Source organism: Triticum dicoccoides, chromosome 3A (genome assembly GCF_002162155.2).
Source record: "Triticum dicoccoides isolate Atlit2015 ecotype Zavitan chromosome 3A, WEW_v2.0, whole genome shotgun sequence".
Taxonomy (NCBI): Eukaryota; Viridiplantae; Streptophyta; class Magnoliopsida; order Poales; family Poaceae; genus Triticum; species Triticum dicoccoides.
Window position 1 is genome coordinate 733681085 of NC_041384.1, and position 10160 is coordinate 733691244.

General features: G+C 52.1%; 1 pseudogene; it reads right to left on the minus strand.

Moving 5' to 3' along the window:
- Nucleotides 1-8040: 8040 nt before the first annotated feature.
- On the minus strand, nt 8041-8131 carry LOC119273887 (annotated as a pseudogene).
- Nucleotides 8132-10160: the final 2029 nt, after the last annotated feature.

The following is a 10160-nucleotide window of genomic DNA, read 5'->3' on the forward strand; positions in this document are numbered from 1 at the left end:
GGCCTTCCAGGCGCCCTACGGAGGGGCCTCCCAGCCGCCGCTGCTGTTGCCGCACTACTCGGCTGCGGGACAGCCGTGGCCAGCATGGCCGGCTTCCACCGCACCGCTGGGGGGCCCGCCCCAGCAGCTTCTTCCGGCGCCACCGTCGGCCCCCACGCCGTAGGCGCCGGTGCAGCAGCTCCACCAGGCGCCGCCGCCATCGACAGTACCACCACCCGCGCCTAGGGCTATGGGTCGGCCCCTGCACCAGGTGCAGTTTCCACCGTCACCATCGCCGATCCCCGCTTGGGCGACCGGCTCGTCTCCGGACCCGGTCTACTCCACGGCGCCGGGACACCCGACGCCCTCCCTGCGGTTTGATCACCCCTCCAGCTCGGCGAACTACGCCCCGGCGCTTCCCGACCCAGCATACGCGCCGGCGGCGACTGCGGCCGCCCCCGGGCACGGCGGGCCGACACCCCCTCGCTTCGCCAAGATGGACTTCGCCACCTACGAGGGCACGGAGGACCCCCTCAACTGGCTCAACCAGTGCGAGCAGTTCTTTCGAGGGCAGCGGACGCTCGCTTCGGATCGTACCTGGCTCGCGTCCTATCATCTTCGAGGCGCAGTGCAGACCTGGTACTACGCCCTCGAGCAGGACGAGGGCGGCATGCCATCTTGGGAGCGTTTTCGGGAGCTATGTCTCCTCCGTTTTGGGCCTCCTATCCGCGGGAGCCGACTGGCGGCTCTCGGCCGTTTACCATTCACATCTACGGTGCAGGACTACGCCGACCGCTTCCAGGCCCTGGCGTGCCACGCGCCGGGCATCTCCGCGACCCAGCGCACCGAGCTCTTTGTGGGCGGTCTGCCGGACCATATCCGTGTGGACGTTGAGCTCCGGCATCCCCCCGACCTCCAGACGGCCATGTACTATGCCCGGGCCTTCGAGCAGCGGGCCCAGGCACTGCAGCAGCCCATCGGACGGAGTGGCCGCCAGCCCAGTCGGCCAGCACCGACTTCCTCAGCCCCGGGTCGGCCTTTCCCAGCCGCGACGGCCACACCCCCGGCCGCCACACAGCCCTTCCGCCGGCTGTCACCGGCCGAGCAACAGGAGCGTCGCCGTCAGGGTCTCTGCTTCAACTGCGATGAGCCCTATACGCCGACCCATGTCTGCCCCCGCCTCTTTTATTTAGGGACGGTCGACTACACCGAGGAGGACGACTCGCCCGACCCGTTACATCCACCCGCGGCGCCCGAGGACGCGGCCGCGGATTCCGCAGCGACGGCATGCGTCGTCTCCCTTCACGCCCTGGCCGGCATCTGGGGCGAGCGGACCATGCTGCTGCCCGTGACGATCCATGGCGAGCAACTGGTGGCCCTGCTGGATACGGGCTCCACACACAACTTTCTGCCTGAGTCGACCATGCGTCGGCTAGCCCTGCCGACGACAGGCGGGGAGCGCCTGCGGATCACAGTGGCGAACGGCGATCGCCTCCGGTGCCATGGGCTAGCCCGCGATGTTCCCATCTCCATCGGTGGCGAACAGTTTTCCATCAACTGTGCAGGGATCGATCTGGGCTCCTTCGACTTCATCCTCGGGGTGGACTTTCTCCGGACCCTCGGCCCCATCCTGTGGGATTTCGACGCGCTCACGATGACATTCTGGCGGCAGGGCCACCGCATACGGTGGGAGGGCATTGGGGGCGCCGCGCCTGCCGTGCCACACCTCCAGCTGGCTGCCGCGTCCTCGGAGGCAAAACACCCCTTGCTGGATTCTCTTCTGTAGCAGCACAGCGACCTCTTCGATGATCCGCGGGGTCTTCCGCCTGCCCGGGTGTACGACCATCATATTCACCTCGTACCAGGCTCCACTCCGGTGGCGGTGTGGCCCTACCGCTACCCCCAGCTGCAGAAGGATGAGTTGGAGCGCCAGTGTGCCCTGATGCTCGCCGCAGGCATCATCCGGATCTCCACGTCGCCCTTCACGGCGCTGGTGCTTCTCGTCCATAAGTTAGACGGCACATGGCGCTTCTGCATCGACTACCGCGCCCTTAACGCACTCACGCTCAAGGACAAGTTCCCTATACCGGTGGTCGACGAGCTCTTGGATGAGCTCCATGGGGCACGCTTCTTCACCAAGCTTGATCTCCGGTCGGGCTATCATCAGGTGCGCATGCATCCGGACGAGATCGCCAAGACGGCGTTTCGCACCCACCATGGCCACTTCGAGTTCTTGGTGATGCCTTTCGGCCTCGCCAACGCCCTGGCGACGTTCCAGGCCCTAATGAACGACGTCCTTCGACCCTACTTACGGCGGTTTGTGCTTGTTTTCTTTGATGACATTCTTATCTACAACGCCACCTGGGCCGAACATCTCTAGCACGTTGCCATCGTCTTCAACGAGCTTCGGGCGCACCACCTCCACCTTAAGCGCTCGAAGTGCTCGTTCGGGACGCCTACTGTCGCCTACCTCGGCCATGTCATCTCGGCCGATGGGGTGGCTATGGACGCCGATAAGGTGGCGGCCGTCTCCGCCTGGCCGACGCCTCACTCGCCGCGGGCTCTCTGCGGGTTCCTCGGGCTCGCCGGCTACTACCAGAAATTCATCCGGGAGTTCGGACTCATCGCGGCGCCCCTCACGCGGTTGCTTCGCCGCGACGCCTTCGCCTGGGACGACGAGGTGACGACGGCGTTCGAGGCCCTCAAGGGGGCCCTCACGACGGGCCCCGTCCTCCAGATGCCCGACTTCGACCGCCCGTTCATGGTGGACTGTGACGCCTCGGGCGCCGGGTTCGGCGCCGTACTTCATCAAGGCGATGGGCCCCTCGCTTTCTTCAGCCGGCCTTTCGCTCCGCGCCATCTTAAGTTGGCAGCTTACGAGCGGGAGCTCATTGGCCTCATCTAGGCCGTGTGTCATTGGCGGCCATACTTATGGGGGCGGACCTTCCACATTCGCACGAACCACTACAGCCTGAAGTTCTTGCTGGATCAACGGCTGTCGACCATTCCACAGCACCAGTGGATCATCAAACTCTTCGGCTTCGACTTCTCCGTCGAGTATCGGCCGGGCCGTCTTAACACCATGGCCGACGCGCTGTCCCGTCGCGATTCCGACCTCGCGCCACCTGCCGACGCGTCCGCCGGGACGGCCCTGTGCATCAGCTCCGGGCCATCGTTCGGTCTCTTCACCGAAATTCGACGCGCCACTGCGACGGCAGATGACGCCGCACTTCTTCAGCGGCAGGTCGCGGCCGGCGACTTGGAGGAGCCCTGGCGCTTCTCTGACGGACTGCTCCTCCATGGGCGCCGGATCTTTGTTCCGGCGCAGGATGATCTCCGTCACCAGGTGTTGCAGCTCGCCCACTCGGCGGGCCATGAGGGTGTGCAGAAAACCCTCCATCGTCTTCGTGCCGACTTCTACATCCCTGGCGATCGTGCCCTGGTCCGCGACTGGGTTCGGTCTTGTCAGACTTGCCAGCGCAACAAGACAGAGACCCTAAGGCCGGCGGGGCTCCTTCAGCCCTTGGAGGTGCCGTCTCAGGTTTGGGCGGATATCTCCTTGGACTTCATCGAGGGCCTCCCCAAGGTGGGGGGCAAGTCAGTCATCCTCATGGTGGTCGATCGCTTCTCTAAGTACGCCCACTTCATCGTGCTGGGCCATCCGTACACGGCGGCGTCTGTGGCCCGGGCCTTCTTCGACGGCATAGTCCGTCTACACGGGTTCCCGACGTCGATCGTCAGTGATCGGGGCCCAGTCTTCACGGGCCATGTCTGGCGCGACATCTTCAGGATGGCGGGTGTCCAGCTCCGCCTGAGTACGGCGTTCCATCCTCAGACGGACGGTCAGTCTGAGGTGGTTAACAAGGTCATTGCCATGTATTTGCGTTGTGTGACAAGTGATCGGCCTCGCGCTTGGGTGGACTGGCTCTCTTGGGCGGAGTACTGCTACAACACTTCTTATCACTCCGCCCTGCGCGCGACGCCATTTGAGGTGGTCTATGGTCGACCACCCCCGCCTATACTTCCGGTCGACCCGGAGACGGCTCGGACGGCGGTTGCGGGTGACCTTATCCGCACCCGTGATGAGATGCTGGCTGAGGTCCGTCGGCGTCTCCTTCAGGCCCAGCAGACGGCCAAGCACTACTACGACGATCATCATCGCGAGGCGGAGTTTGCAGTGGGTGACTGGGTGTGGTTGTGTCTTCTCCACCGCTCTACGCAATCATTGGACCCGCGCGCAAAGCGCAAGCTTGGCCCTCGCTACGCCGTGCCCTTCCCTGTCATGGAGCGCATTGGGAAGGTGGCCTATCTTCTTCAGCTTCCAGCCCGCGCCCGCATCCACGACGTGTTCCATGTGGGGCTGCTCAAGCCTTTCCATGGCGAGCCACCGGCGGCTCCTCCGGCGCTTCCTCCAACCGCCGATGGTCGCATTCTTCCAGAGCCAGCAAAGGTGTTGCAGGCTCAGCTCCGTCGTGGCGTCTGGTTCGTCCTAATTCAGTGGGCGGGCCTTCCGGAGGAGGAGGCTACTTGGGAGCAGCGTGAGGATTTCCGTCAACACTATCCATACTTTCAGCTCGAGGACGAGCTGTTTGCGCAGGCGGGGAGAGATATTATGACCGGCTTGGTCTATTCTAGGAAGAGGCCCACCGGGCATTAGTATTAGGGGCTTGGCCCACAAGTTATCTTAGGCAAGTTATTTTAGAAAAGTTATCTTAGGCTAAAGCTATAAATACTCATGTAAGACATCGTTTTGAGGCAAGCAATAAAGACTATTATTATCTTTTGTTGCCCGGCTCCTAGAGGAGCCGGAAACCCTAGCCGCCGCAGCCAAGCCGCCGCCGCCCTCAACCCTAGCCGCGACAGCGCCCTGCCGCCGGCGCGCCCGTTCCTCGCCGCGCCCACTCCCTCCTTGCCCCTACAACCTACGCAGTAGAGCCGGTAGGAACCCTAGTCCTACCAAATGTATCATGTATATTCTATTGATCTCAGTAAAATATTTTGTATCCTGTAGCAGCACCACTTCAATGCTGTACGGGCCGAAGGAAACCATGATCCGACAGAATCATTTACATGTGCTCACCTTAAGACAGTTATCATTGAATGTCCTCGCAATTGGAATAAAGAGATCAATGAGAGGGCTTGGGAAATTTCAAAGATCTTAAGTACATGCGGCATACGCCCTGAACAGATTACCTTCAAGCGCACACGATCAAAAGATTGCCGTGAGTTCACTGTTGTGATACTTATTTTTTTATTTCTGCAGTCTTCCTACTTGTTGTTATAATGAAATGAAAGAAGCACATATAAGATGTCTTCTGTAGATTTACACATCAATTAGATTGTATCACCCCCTTTACAAATCTGTATCGGGAACTTAACGTACTTTAGCTATTGAACTGCAAGCGGACCGTTTTCAGAATGCCTATTAAAGTTCACCTAAAGTAGTTACTCTGTAATTGTGGTAACATTACAATTGCTTCCACACATCATCATGGCACCAATAATGCTGTACTCGTCCATGCCAAAATCTGTGTGGGTATGATTTTCTTCTCCTTTACTGATTAATTTCTGATGAAGACAGTATGTTGTCATCTTCAAACCAGTTTATCTCCGCTCTTTTACTCCACTTGCTAGTTTCATATTTTCAAGAATCTCCTGTTGGTGTGCTTTTTTGTTATATATTTTACTTTATGTAAACTCGTAACCATTTTGCTCACATGGCTGTTTTCATATGTTGCCCTCAGAAGTCTATTTACTCTGATGGTTAATCAAAACCTATGGCTTAACCTCTTGTTAAAACCCGATCCCTTGCAAGAGCAAAGCAGAACAACAGACGATGAATTTGCATCCATGTTATTTCTTCTACTTAAAATAATGCTAACTGAACAGTCTGACCTTCCTGTCTGTATTTATGTCAGGGCGTATCAGAACTAAAAACTTATAGTTCGTTCTCATGTTTGTGCAGTCTTCAGCTGGGAGAGGTCATTACGCACCATATATTCGTCCGCTCATTATGATTCCTACCCTTACATCCATGATGACAACTAAGATCAATGCATGTTCGCTCCAGATGATCTTGTTCAAGGCATCTCTGTAATGCTGGCTGTTATCGCTCAGTCTGTGTTATCTCGACTCTTTGGGTCTGTTGTTAAGCTGGAAATATGTCCTTGTTGATTGATCATCTGGTACAACAGTGGCGAGTCCAGTAGGGGGGCTTCAACAGGCTCTAGCCTACCCTCCAAAAATACAATTTCTTTTTTTACTACTACACTTGGTGAAGAGAAGGGGGGAGGGCATTAGAAGTCACATGCGGACGGATTGCTACTTCTCGTATATATAGAGATATAGTCATGGTGAAGAGAAGGGGGGAGGGCACCGGATCGATGAGGTGATGCAATCAACACCGTGGATGGATGGCTCGCTCGCTGGTGGCTTTCTCACCGGCATCAACTCTTGAGACCTCGGGAAGGGTTACTTGGGAGGAAGTGCAGCCAATCATGAAACGTGTTATAACTGCCTGCATTTAATGCTGCCATATTTTAAGGGAGTGATGGATACCTTCAGCAAAAATCTCTAACAGTTGGTCCGCGGCCTTTTGAGCTTCTAGTCAAAAAAACGTTAGTTTAAACTATCCTTCTCTTTAATTCTTAGCTTCTTCTAGTGAAAACGGTTTTCGCTCGCATGTCATTCGGGTGCCAATTTGTTTGTTTGCGATTCATTCATTCATATAGTAACTAATAATTTTTCTAGGAATGTCTCATCTTTCTTTGTAAATACTGAAGTGTTCAAGCCTACTCTCATGTTCATGGGCAACCCCTTTTCTCTTATTTCACCAATTGATTGAAAGACAATTACTATATCTGTATGCTAGCTAGCTTTTATTGCACAAGAAATATCTATTTATTTCACAAGAATAACAACAGGTCCTGGTTCATTCATCCATGCACCTCCAAATCAACAAAGAATCATGCTCTTGGGAATTCTGAAATTTTATATTATACCAATGCAATACATATATTCGTCTGTTCCACAACAAAAAACAAACACATGATGGAACTATCTTCACTTATGAAAAGAAAAATAAAATAAAATAATTAACTATGCCGATGAATTCATCCATCCATCATGGTACTTCTCTTCAGCAACTGAATTGATGGAGATGATGACTGTGCTCATCAACAAAACCAAGTGAGTGTTGGTTGCTACTAGCTCGTCAGCCAATGGAGGCCGACGCCGTCCTTCCTCCAGGTGGTCAAGGAGGTTCATGATCCACCGAGGCAATCCGCAACAGCTACAGCACGTTTCCTGGTTGCTTTCGCCCAGGTTTTGCACGCCGATCGCACTGCCTTGAGATTCACGGCAATTGTTCCCATCGCACCGGAGGTGCTGTTCCAGGCATCCGCGACCACTCCACGGAAGCCTCATCTTTATGCAGCCTGTTCATACTTCTTGCAAGATCACCAACATAAGGACCACATGAGCATATTGTACTGTGCAAACATACATAGGGACACAATCTCTCTGCCTATAGACCATATAGGTGAAATGGCAAAAAGTAAAACATGATACTAACTAAAATTGTTAAAAGAAATAGCAAACACAGAGAAACTTGACACGGCCAATCTCTAAGCCTAAGCAGTAGCAATTCTCATGATACCCGGTAACCCAAAACGCATGACAAGCTCAAATTTACACCATCCATTCGTCTTCTCGCCCTCCGCAAGATTATTATTTAGAAAGCGGTGGAGAGAAATTTGGAAAAGGAAAACCTAATAAGATGGAAGTAAATTATCAGTTGGTAACTTGTACGGTTTTCACACAGCTGGTACCAAACTAAGCTCAAAAAGAATGATACCATGATCACAGCAAGTAAACAACATGGACAAAACCATCCTCGTCCTACAATCTAATTGACCTACAACTAGAGATATCCCTACCATCCAAGAACGGGAGCAAGCAAGCAAACATGGACAATAGGGGCAACATCATCTAATACCCCTAATCTAGCTAACTTCATAGAGAAGCGAACCTAATAAGAAAAAGATCTAGATTGACATGGATAAGACAATCTGATCCAAAGTGAAATAGTGACATCACAGAAATGCCTCAGATGTAAATTACTCATAATTTAGTGTCTCCTCATCTGCATCGACTATGCATCTGAGTTGACTGTTGTGATACTTATTTTTTTATTTTTGCAGTCTTCGTACTTGTTGTTATAATGAAATGAAAGCAGCACATATAAGTTCTCTTCTGTAGATTTAGACATCAATTAGATTGTATCACCCCTTTACAAATCTGTATCTGGAACTTAACGTACTTTAGCTATTGAACTGCAAGCGGACCGATTTCAGAATGCCTGTTAAAGTTCACCTAAAGTAGTTACTCTGTAATTGTTGCAACATTACAATTGCTTCCACACATCATCATGGCACCAATAGCGATGTACTCGTCCGTGCCAAAATCTGTGTGGGTATGATTTTCTTCTCCTTTACTGATTAATTTCTGATGAAGACAGTATGTTGTCATCTTCAAACCAGTTTATCTCCGCTCTTTTACTCCACTTGCTGGTTTCATATTTTCAAGAATCTCCTGTTGGTGTGCTTTTTTGTTTTTTTACTTTATGTAAACCCGTAACCATTTTTCTCACATGCACTGGCGGAGCGTAGTGGAGGCGAAACTGGGCCCTGGCCCCCCCTTGCGAAATGGCAAAAGAAAAATTACTAGGTATATGCAGTATTTTCGCCCAGATGATAAAGCCCACCAGCAGGCTTGGAGCACGATCGAGCAGCGTTCTCCCCTGTTTTGGCTGTTCGCATGTCACGCATCTAGCTCCAGCCATCCTCCGTAGCCAATTTCCCCAAGCCTCCGCTACTACAGGACTCGACCACGACGACTTGCCGTTTACGGTCTATGACCATGAACTCCTCCGTCCGTCCGACTCAGGGCCGGTGCTGAGCCCGGGGCAAAACTAAAACTTTGGGCCTACTATGTGGATTGCGTATAACTATACGATCATGCATGTCTCGGCACATAATTCATGCGTAAATTTCTAAAATAATGTTTTGGAACGTTCGATCCTAAAACGCACGAAGACAAAAATAAGAAGTACGTAATATAGATACCATGACTTTTTTTAACTACGCAAGAGTTTAAAGCTCTTGAATTTGCAATGATTTGAGTGACTATAGATGTAATTGCATAAGACAGTCTTTAAGAGCTCTAAACTCAAAACTATTGTAAATAAATGTGTAGCAAAAATACCGCAAAAAATCATGTGAAAAATATCTCATTCAATCTAAGAATCTTTCAGCACTAAAATTCTACCATTTACTAAAAAGTAAAAGTAGCTTCCTCATTGTTCCAATTAATTAGTTTTAACAGAAGTGATATAATTTGTAAGTATGATTACGAGCATGTATACCTCACAAATGGCTGATTTTCATAACAATAATATGATACATCTTGGATTCACATCGGTTGATCGGTAATTCGACGCTTGGCCATGACGTGATGTGGAGTGAACCGGGGTCTGGCAGGAGGCGCTCGGCCATGCTGCCTGGCCGTGCATGCACGTGTGCGTCTGGCAGCGCCTGGAGAATGGTGTCTCGCGATCGCGAGTGGAGTTCGTTGGCGTCCACGCGTGGGCAGTCGCAATTTTGGCAATCGAAGCTCTGATTCCTTTTTTTTTTTGAGGGAAATCGAAGCTCTGATTCTGGTGGATAGTGGAATTAGGGATAACTAGCTATCTACTCCGTCCGTTTCCAAATGTAAGTATTTCTAGATATTCCAACAAGTGACTACATACGGAGCAAAATGAGTGAATCTATACTCTAAAATGTGTCTACATACATCCGTATGTTCTGGTCCATTTGAAATGTCTAAAAAGACTTATATTTAGAAATGGAGGGAGTATTTTTTAGGATAGTAGCAATCTTGTTAGGAGAAAACATGATTGTGGCGATCTTGTTGTTGGAGAAAATCCTGGCGATTGAAAGAAAACAAGGCAGGCCCCATGTATTAGGCTATCTACGTGACTGTTTTCCTATTGAGAGCAGGATGCGGAGCGACGAAGGATGCGGGCTGCTTGCTGGACCTGAGATTTTTTTTCACGATCTGTACATTGGGCTAGTGCGTACCTGGCCAGAGGAGGGGCCCCTGGGATGATGTTGGGGGCCGGG